The sequence below is a fragment of the Lactuca sativa genome, chromosome 2 (assembly GCF_002870075.4).
Source record: "Lactuca sativa cultivar Salinas chromosome 2, Lsat_Salinas_v11, whole genome shotgun sequence".
NCBI lineage: Eukaryota > Viridiplantae > Streptophyta > Magnoliopsida > Asterales > Asteraceae > Lactuca > Lactuca sativa.
Window position 1 is genome coordinate 43,668,416 of NC_056624.2, and position 11,682 is coordinate 43,680,097.

The window sequence follows — 11,682 nt, forward strand, 5'->3', positions numbered from 1 at the left end:
ATTGACAATAGCGAAGAAGAAATTAGTGAAGAAGAACTGAAAAGGTGTAAACTTCGTGAAGCTGAAATGGATGAGCACCAGCGAATCATCCGTGAAGCTGAAGAAATGGAAAGGGCTGAGAAAGAAGCATAGGCTACTTTACAAAGTAAAAAGCTATTGTTTCCCATGTGGATTCTCAAGCGAATCCAACGTGATGCTGTTTATCTTCCAATCCAGTATTGGTTGGAACCCGTAGTTTCGTTTGAGTTTCAGAACACATGATACCTCCAACTTGTTATGAACATTACTCCAAAAGCTTTACGTTTTCGATCTTTTGTTAAAGTATCGCATGCTCCAATCACAGACAGTGAAGCAGATCATATGCTTTTCTCATTCTATCTTAAGCATATGAAGCCCCAATATGATACTTGGTCCTTGAGCAAGATTACGGGTTTGAAAGTTACAGGGCCAATTGAAACTGGTATCTTTGCAAATGCTAAGTTTAAAGTAGTGACAGGTTCATCCAATCAATGCTTCGAGTTTACTCTTGCAGATCTTCCATGCCTCAACCCAAAGGATTGGTTCGCTCTTTACAACACGTTGCTGAAGAAAAAGGAAAAGTATGGACCTGTCATGTCTCATCTTAAAATTATGACAGAGTCCTACATCCAGGAGATTGGGGAGGTGGATGTTGAAGTTGCTGCAATCTTGCGAAAGCAGTCTTCCGTTGTTCTCAAAAAAAATCCTAAGGATTTTTAAAAATTGAAGCCAAGGAAACTCTATAGTAGAGATTGGTCCATAGTCTATTCTGCTAAGGAACGATCTGGAGCACATTTTTGTAAAGGTTGCTTCTATCTTTCTGAAAATCATCTCTACACCACAACCTTTGTTGAGTTTATTTTGAAGCAAGTAAGAAAGTTCAGAGGCAACAAGAAAGATGATATCAAGTGCTTCTCTGATATGGTTCTTGGTATATTGAAGTTCGTCAAGCAACTTACGCCATGATACCAAAGGTGTATGAAGTACATAAACGAATCCAAGGTTGAAGGGTTCGCGCATCAATTAACGCAAAGCGGGAGATTGTTGAATATATTACATTGCGTAATATGACTATTTTGGTGGATGTCCATATGTTAATGGTTTGGGCATGTCCAACCATATTTATTATTAGGGTTATAGTATAAATAGTGCATGCATGCAACCTTAGTTGTTAACGTTGAATTGATCTTTTCATTGTAACCCTAGCACGCCTGTACAGTAGTAATTCTTTATAGAGTTCTTTTGAGGTTGTGGTTTATTAATCATTCAACATCTTTGATTCATATTGTGTTCATGTTTTTATATCGTGCAATACGTTACTTGTTAGAATCTAATCTATTCAAAAGGATTTTATTCCCAACAAACTTCTAAATCGTTCAACGTAACTTATATTCCTTTGTTTTTAATCAACACAACAATACACTTTACTATTTTTTACCCCAAAATATAACCAATCATTATATCGTTAACAAGACAAGTAAAAACACATAATCATATATTAAAGTCTTTGTCGTGTCATACGTTTTTTAAATATTTTTCCGCAATTTCGTAGCATACGCTTCTTGTTTCGAGCAACCACATTACTCTTAGATATTACAACACCATTTTGTGTAACATATTCATTTCTTTTTAATAAACACAACAATGTAATCATATTTTTAACCATAACAACATAATATTTAATTAAAAATGGAATACTAGTTGTCAAAATGAAACAAATCGTCGTTGCTACAATTACAACTTCGCAAAGTTGTGCTGGAATCTTAGAAATTAGCATCAAGATTCGAATTTGCATTTTAGTTATCAATTTGCATTGGAAAATGATGTTGCATTGTGTATTCATATAATCCATGCAATATCTTGGTATTTTTAGCTATATTTGGTCTTAATTATAGATAAAAGGTACTTATAATTTTTACAATTTGTTTTGTAGCAGCGCAGACATGATCGGGAGCAAAAGGAATGAAAATGTAGAGCTGGAGCAGGATTGTTGGATTCAGTCAACAATAATCAAAAAATTACGATTCTAAAGACCACATGGCATGGATATGTGTGTCCCACGGTGTAGGGGATGGCGATTTCCCATTTAAAACTTCTTAGAGGCATTTCGAAAGAATACTTAATAGGAACGTGTATGACACTTTTCCATGGCATGAACATCTATTTTCCATGGTATGGAAGTTGTTTCGAAAATATGTAAAAATCATTTTTTCCTCTTAACCTAACTTATGAAACAAGTCTCTATCGACCATTGATGACCATAGAACCATTTTCGAGCCCTTGGAGATCAGAATTCGTTAGAGAAGCTAGTTTTGAAGTGATCAAAGGAACAATCATGTTTAATTACTCAATTTGCATTGTTTCAATCATAAAGTTCAATGTTTACTCTTCTTTTACTTCATTTTCTATAATATTTATGTGCTAAAAACCTTAACTTTCGTTTAGGGTAGAGAAACTTTAACCTATGTGTTGATTATGTGATTTTGGATTTTAATCTAGTTGATTATTTGTTATACTATCTTGTTAAAAGATCCATATGTGGTGAAGTTTCAATCTTTTTATTTATTGTTAGGTATTATTGGGATTAGATGATCATACTATCTTGATGTTCTTGAATCATATGAATCTATGATCATTAGGGTTGTATGACTAGGACATTTACCATAAGCCTATGGTTAAATAGAAAACTCGTAGCTCTAATATGCGAGCTTATATATAATGACCATTCATGTATATAACTGGTATTATGATCATTAATATTGGTTTATATTCAAGTCTTGCATAATTCGAACCAAATATTGATTTATATGATTATTTCTTCACTTCATAACTCAATTGATAACTATGTTAAATCAAATGATTGGTAATATGATTATTATTACTTGTCATAATTGGAATTAGTAATAAAAAAAATACATTGCACTATCATTAGAATCATTCATAGGGAATCAAGTAATCAAACCTAAATGGAAGTTCTCTTTAATTCTTGTCTTTGAAATCATTTTTATGTTTGCGGTTTGTTTGAGTTACTTTTTGTGAAACGTCCCAAAAATAAGACCCAAAAATTATATTAATAGTTTAATAAAATCAGAATTGCAAAACACCATCAATACAATCTAGATGAAATAAGTGTATCAAACGTCATCTCAAATCAGAGTAAATCACAAAATGCAGAAGATGGTGGTGTGTGCTCCACAATCATCTAGAGCCCTTCGCCTTGGAACTGGAAGTACTTGAACTGAAAATCGTAAGCACAATTCTTAGTGAGTTCCCCAAACTACCCCATACCATACATAATAAATCACATACTGGGCCCGCACCCTCCATCAGGCTCCGCCCGATGTCGAGTCCCACTCGGCTTCGGGACCCGCCCGGTATCGGACCCTGCTCAGTATATAGATCTGCTATGTTTAGGCCCTGACTAACGTTGTGCCCCACCCACTATACACATAGACATATATCACATAATCATACTAACACATACAATGACCATAAAACCATAGCATATGATATAGTTAGCGGGCCTCACCCGACATGAGCCACGCCCGGTACACATAGCAGCGCATATCACATGCAAGGTTCACACAAACTCCTAGCATCCTAACATAAAAACAAGGGTCGGAATTGGTGCCTTAGACCCCCTAAACACAGTGAGGAAACTCACCTCGCATTGCCAAATATCACAGATAGAATCTTTGGTTGCTGGCTTGCTAAAATCCCCGCGCTAACAATCGCAATATAATCATCCATCAATAATCGGATCCCGACCCACACTAAATCTCCAAAATTGGGTAAAAGACCTTTTTACCCTTTGCCCAACATGGCCCAAGTCCTAGGCCCAAACCACCACTCCAAAGGCCTAAATTCTAATTAGCCACCCAAGGCCCAAATCATGACCTAATTTTCCAAATTATACCTAAATCCCATTGTGGGCCTTCTCAAAATAATTATCTGCCCAAAACCTGATGGTTCAACATGGCCCAAAACAACTAAACCCAAAAGATGGCCCAAACAGAAGCCCAAACATCAAAGTCAAATCATGCTGAGTACGCAGGGTGTACTCAGATGTACACTAAGTGTACACGCTTTAGGGCTTGTATGCAGTGCGTACGAGCTTGTACGCCCAGCGCACTCACCCATTCAGCCAACTCTCCTTTTTACTCCTTAATCCGTTAAGACATTGCTCCAAAATGTAGATCTGAACTCCTTGAGCTGGATACTCACATAAAGTTGCTAACTTTACGTTCATGCATCGCTAAATGAAGCTCTTAAATCTCAAAAGGACTTATTAGATGACTTAATGCATGAATGTGACCATAAACCTCATAAAGCTAGCACCTTTATGCTTAAGAACCTCATAACAAGCTCATATCTAAAAGAGTAAACCCTTGAAATGTCTTAACTCATCAATCAACCCAAAAAGTGACCAACAGAAGAAAATAAAGACATAAAGAGATCTAGGCAGTCAAAAGCCAAGGTATGAACTTGATACCTCAAAAGACTAGCAAAATGAGTGATGATTATGGATCTCTAAGTTTCCCACCAAGCTATGAACCTTCCACCTTCTTCAATATCTTCAAAATAAGCAAACAATCATTAATTTCTTCTTAAGGACTCAAATGCACAACAATGGAGGCTAAGGGTTGATTTTTAGGGTTTAGAAGTCGTGGAGGCTGGTAAACAGGCCAACACTAGGGACATCAAGTCTTTATATAGGTTGCAACACATATAAATTAGGGTTTCTTAAATTCCTCGTACGCCCCGCATAATCCTCGTACGACAACGTACGAGCCCTCCTATCCACGATCAGCCCCTCTAAGTACGTTAAGCGTACTCTAGTGTATGCCTCGCACTAGTCTGCCCTGCGTACTCCCTATGTACGCCCCTCATACTAGGGGTTTTCCTTAAACCCTAAATTCATCCGAAGGCCATAAATTTTCCATTATAAGTTTGATTTCGACGATCCTTATATCCCTAAAAGGGTAACGGGAAGCTCTACGCTTTTATCAACTCATACTTTCCATAAAACTTGTCAAACCAAAATCCAGATTCCATAAATGCCCGAGCTATAACTTTACCAAAATACCCCTTGGCTCCAAAACACAAACTGAACACCCAGATCATCACCCAAATGGGTAACAATCCGGGACGGGGCGTTACAACTCTCCCCCACTTAAATTCAATTTCGTCCTGAAAATTATTTCTTACCATCCCAGGCAGGCCAGAAGGCTTGAGAAATAATTCCATGAACATGATGAACATCACAAGACAAACTGGGAGATAAACATTTTGGTGCTGAACAAGACACTGCTTCCTCGAATTATTGAACCAACATATCGTTGCTGAAACTCCAAAACCCCATACTTGCATAACCCCCACACATATAGAACGAAACCAAAACACCTTCACAAAAGCCTCAGCTACCCTCAAAACTAAAACCATCCTATAATCCCGAACCCATCAACTGATGCCCCTACCATATAGATCCCTAAATTCGATTCTTATTAAAATGAAGTCCTTGCACATAAACACCCGCGATTCCCAACGTAAGTTCCCTCTAAGAACCAACTCAGTACCTAACTCATAAGCCGATATACAAGGACCTACACTTGCATTTCACCTAAAACTTTCTGATTCGCAGCAACCCCTCACTAAACCAGGATATAAAGATCCGCAAAGCATCATTGAGACTAGGATTCTCCCACTTGGTCCTACCACTAGGTTCCTAAGAGTCCAAAGGACAAGGATATCCTACCCTTAGAATCCCTTCGCGCCACTCACAAACCACACACCCAATCCTACCACCCAAGATCCAAAACCTCAACCTTACGGTCTCTACTAGGTCCCAACAAAATTTCCATGTACACATAGGCCTCGCCCATGGTCCCACCCAGACTATACTACAGAACGGCCTCACCCACGGATCCCGCCCACCAAGAGCAACACAGGTCCGAATTTTCCTTGGACCCCAACGGTCCTCAACCTAAAACAGACAGATGCTCCTCGACAATCCTCTCTATCATCCCCAAGGTAGGAACTGATCCCCTCTTTACACTCATGACCACCTCAAATGATAGTCTTCCTTAAACTAGTGGATTCTACGATCCCATCGTAGTCTTACAACACCTCTAACCAACCATAGTTACCACCCATATCCTTACCATACCCAAACCATCAAAACCCCATTCATCCTGATTTAAAACCTGCATCCAATCAGATGTTCGGGTCATGCTTTGAACCCCAAAGCCTTTATCATATAAGAACAGACAGCGAGGTTCTAACACAACCCTCAAACTGGATTCATTCACAAGCCTTCTATAAAGAAGGCATCGGCCAGCTGTTGGGAGTTTCCTGAACTCCTAACTTACACAACTAGAATCTAGACTGCCACTTGGGTCGTCTCTCCTCCTGGCTAGGATGCGAAACTTACCCTAGTTTCACACCCGATCAAACTCCTGGAAATTTTGATCGATTATCCCCCACTTGCACTCATTGTAGCTCTCTATCTCATAAAATTTGATGGATTCCTAACCCATCTTATCTTCATATAACATGATCTGACTATGACCTATACTCACCAATACTAGCATTCCATTACTAGCCAAACTCAATGCTCGCCCACCTCATAAATCCCGACGAATACCCTCGAAATCTTAGCAAGTCTGGTAATCCCAATCACCTCCCATGATCCCACACCAAATCCGTGAGGTCTTATGCTAGCGACTAAAAACCAAAACCTTGCTCTGAACTATAGAATTTTCTCCCCAACTTCCATCCTCAAAGAATCATTGAGTTCTAACCATTTACAACCTATGTGAACATAAAATTCCCCTGACACTTCCAATAACCAAATAACTCATGCAACTGTCACCACCATCATCCTGTTACCACGCCTCGAATAGCAACTACAATGTTTGAACCGAAAAATTCTTCCATAGACGGCCACCTATCTCATCAGATCAAAAGATAAAACAATCGAAAACTAACTTCACTGGATAACTATCCTGGTAATCCTGACAATAGACCCTTCAAACAATACCCCTGAATTGATCATGACAAGGACCCAAAACAACAACCGAACACATTGAAACCCTCTCATCAAGATACGAACCACTAATGATTTATCGCATGCAAAATGACATATAACAATTCTTGATGATATAACGTAGACAATAGCTGAGAACCAGACTAAAGATAATGCTTACCCTAAACCAATACGAAATTCCCAAGAAAATATAAATTCTGATAATAATCGAGGAGAAAGCAAAAAATAACATACCTGCAATAGAACTTGATGGAACCATGGTCTCCCCCGACTGACACTGCAATACTTAGCTCCTTCCAGCTGGGGCTCCTACCCCATCCTCATGACCATCAGCGATCCTCAAAGTAATCGAAGCAGTTGCACTCGTCGAGTTGGACTATTACTGGGTGGACATGTCGAAGCATTCAGTGGACTCGGCGAGTTCACCAGTCAGAAGGCAGAAATTTATTTTTTTTTCATCTTTGAAAACCAATAAGCATCAAGTATAATAGAAAACAATCCTAGGCTCTGATACCATTGTTGGGTTTTAAGCACTATAACACTCTAATGGTGCACATACAAACCTAAATGCTTTGGATCTATGTTTTCTCTAATTATACATGCAGATTTTCATTTATCCAAAGCATTGTCGTAACTAGCATACAAATTGCCAAATGAACAATACAACTAGTTAGATGACTTGCCATTTAGAAGGACTTGTAGTTCTTGACTTTTGAAAGCTTTAGCACCTCAAGTGTGATTTCTCTAATGGTTCACAAACACCATTATGCAAGATGAGGCTTGAGTGAATAGGCTACTTAGCATAAAATCAACTTTACTCTCTTATAATGAATGGGGTAGGCGATTTTTGCTCTAGGGGATGCATTTTATAGTGTTGCTAAGCCAGGGTTACATTCAAGTAAATCCTAATGCTCCATTATCTTTCACATTCTTATGCTCCATGGGCTTAACCTCCATGGACTATCCATGGATTATCTCATTGGTTTAGCCCAACTAAATAATCATGGATCATTGGCCCATACTATCAGAATGATTGATTTGCATAATCAATCCCCATATATTTAATTAGTCTCTTTTGACCATAAAATTAATTCCAAATTAACTCTTGATCAATACTAATTAAATAATATGATTTCATATTAATATATCATACTGAAAATATATTAGTAAATCATAAATAACCTTATTCTCAAAAGTTCATCCTATCAAACTGCACTAGTGAAGGCAACCCAAAAGGACCATGCTACAATCGGGTCAACTACATTCCAGTTATAGTTATGGGCTTAGACACCAAATCCAACAGTCTCCCACTTGGATAAGTCTAATAACTATAACTGTCAATGCAACTTCAGGATCTGACTTAGCAATCGTAAGCTTTCAAAAGCCGTTGTCGAATCTGACCTAGTCAGTGACGCGTCCTTCAGATAAGGGATCATATAGTACTCTATTCTCAAGATATCTATACGGAAAAACACATGGAACATAGTCATACTTATTGTCCTGCAATTTTTTTCCCGATTTCTGATTCGTTTGACATAGAACATAACTAAAACCATCAATTTAGTTCTGACCGGGCCCTGCACATAGTCAAAACAAAATCATCGAAGGGCCCAAGATATCGCTTTTAATCCTTTTAGGATAAAAGGAACATATAAGCTTCGACATTATATGCTTGTACTAACTACTAAATAAGTCATGCACAAAGATACATTTTATAACACCAAGTTACTGATTCGTTTTCGTATCATCAATGCACAACATACTCGTAGTCAACAACTCATATATCTTAGTTTGAATATTATATGATATTAGCATCTCATAATTACTCGTGATAAATTCCATGAAGTAATTCAAGTGAGCGTTGGTTGAATCCAATACTCAAATCTTATTTCAGGAGCACTCATGAATGGTGTAGCACACTTTTGCTATTTCTAATGCCTTAGACAATCTACAAGCCAACTCATGACATTCGTCTTTCATACATACTTCCAACGTATGATCGAATGTGGATAGTTTGAATAACCTAGTTATTCGAGAAGTCAAAACATGCAAAGTGTAACACAAGAATAGTAGTAATCCTATATGGCCCCAAAACTTTTGAGTGTAAATAAAACACCTTTTATTTAATCACCATATTGATTACACATTATTCATTGAATATTGTTTCGATTTATCAACTAATACTTGAATTAAAAAAATAGCTATCTCATGTTCCGAGCATGCACACTATGTTTACCTACGGTCCTTACTTTGTGAAATGGATCAATTGTAAGCATTTCCAATGATACTCATTTCACAATTCCAAATCCTTATCGTAAGTGTAAGAATACCAAGTTCATGCCACTTACTGTAATTTTTTAGATTCTAAACTTATATGCATTGATCCTTTTGTATTGACTATGTACGCAAGTCACATAGACTTTGTCAATTACAAAACTTTCCATTGGAGATTGTTAAAAGACAATTCCATAGATCTGAAGTCTCATATTCAAGGCAATTCCTTTGAACATCCTTCTTGAATTAAAGTTTCTAACTTTCTCATATATTCTTGATATCCAACTCCCATTATGGAAACATTTCATTATTTTCCATATGACAACTCCTTGTTAATAGAATCCTGTCTATTCATAGTAATGTCAATATGGTCCATCCATTACTATACTTCCAACTATGCATAAGCAACCAATCTTTAGCGAACCTTGGATTGTTCTTAGCAGTTGTTTAATAACTTTATTCATATCCAGTTCTAGTCCTTTTCCCTCTTAATGCCCTAGGCATTTGGAAAATTAGAACACATGAATATTATAGCATATGCCATTGATCCTATACCCGAAGCATATGGGATACGATTCATAATGTCTTACATAAAGACATGATACTGGATCAATATTTTACTATAATATTTACATATAGAATTTCCAATGTGGAAGCATTTCAACATGGTATTCATATAAATTCTCAACTAAATTTGATTAAAATCTCAATCTAAACTTTTAGAATTAAAATGAAGTATAAGTTCCTCTCCCTTAATTATAGTAAAACAACTTTTCAAACCCTGCAACTTTGCGAATTGAAAACTTTGTTTTCTATAATTTGTTGGGTTTTGAGTATTCTAACACTCCTAAGTGTACATGCAATCCTAAATACCTTGGATTTATTTTTTCTCTATTATACATGTAAATATGAATATTCCAAGGTATTACCCTATCTAGCATACAAACTTTTAATACTTGGGTAATATAACAAGTTAGAATACATACCTCTTGATGTGACTTGACTCCATGAAGCTCGAGAGACTACTGCCATAAGTGTGACACCTCAAATGGTTCACACAAGATCATCAACACTTGGAATAACCATGAGAAGAAGACACTTTATGCTCAAATCGGCTAGCCCTCACATATGTATCACTAGTGCCAATTTATTGAGCTAAAAGGATCTTTATATAGTGTGGCTATTAGGGTTACACCATGTAACTCATGACTTTACCCATTCCTTATGCTCCATGGGTTTTAACCTCCATGCAGTATCCATGGGTCACCATATGGGTTAAACCCAACATAAGGAATCTTGGATCATAAGCCCACATGTATAAGAATTAATGATTTACACAATCGATCCCCATATATTTAATTAGTCTCTTTTGATCACTAAATTAAGTCCAAATTAATTCTTGATCAATACTAATTAAATAACATGAATTCAAATTAATATATTATAACTTATAATATATTAATATTGTTGGATTAGTGTCTAAGTCCATAACTATTTTGGTACGTACTTGACCCGATTGTGCATGGTCCTTTTGGGTTGCCTTTACACTGGTGACTAGACAGGATGATTGTTGAGGAGAGAGGTTGGTTTATTGTTAAGAATAATAAATTGGAGTATAAATATGATTTGTTAATATATTATATGAATAATATATTAATTTGGAATCATATTGTTAGTTAGTATTTAATCAGAAATTAATTAGGAATTAATTTTGGGATTAAAGGAACTGGCTGAAAATGCAGGGGCTATTTTGTAATTATTCAATAGTTGAGGCTTTGGGCCATTGGATCACCTTTATTAAGGCTTGAACGAAAATTCTAGAAGGATCTAGGAGTTTTTGTCCAAGGGCTTAAGGAAAGGAGTCCATGGACTTGCTTAGGACCTAAGCTAAGGGATTAGGGTTTACACCTTGAAACCCTAGTTAGCCTTAAGTATAAATAGCACCCTAAGGCACTAAGATTTCATCTAAGCCTTGGGAAACCCTAAAAGGGACAAAATCTAGGGAAAGATACCCTTCTCTCCTCTCTCCCATATTCATCCTTTCACCTAGTGTGTTTGTGAACCATTAAAGGTACTACACTTGTGGTACTTGCTTTCAAGAGCTAAGGAAATTCAAGGAACTAGTTGTTATTGCTATATAACAACAAAAGGTACGTATTCTATTTTTCTATATGAATTTCGAAAATAATAGTAGCATGCCAGGCTTCTTTTTGTGTTCATAAAGTTGTATAACTAATAGTGAAAACATAGATCCAACTCTAGGGTTGCATGCACGCATAGGATTGTTTGTATAAAACCCATCAAATATGTCACAAATGTATTTTTTTAACAAACGGTCTATCCAA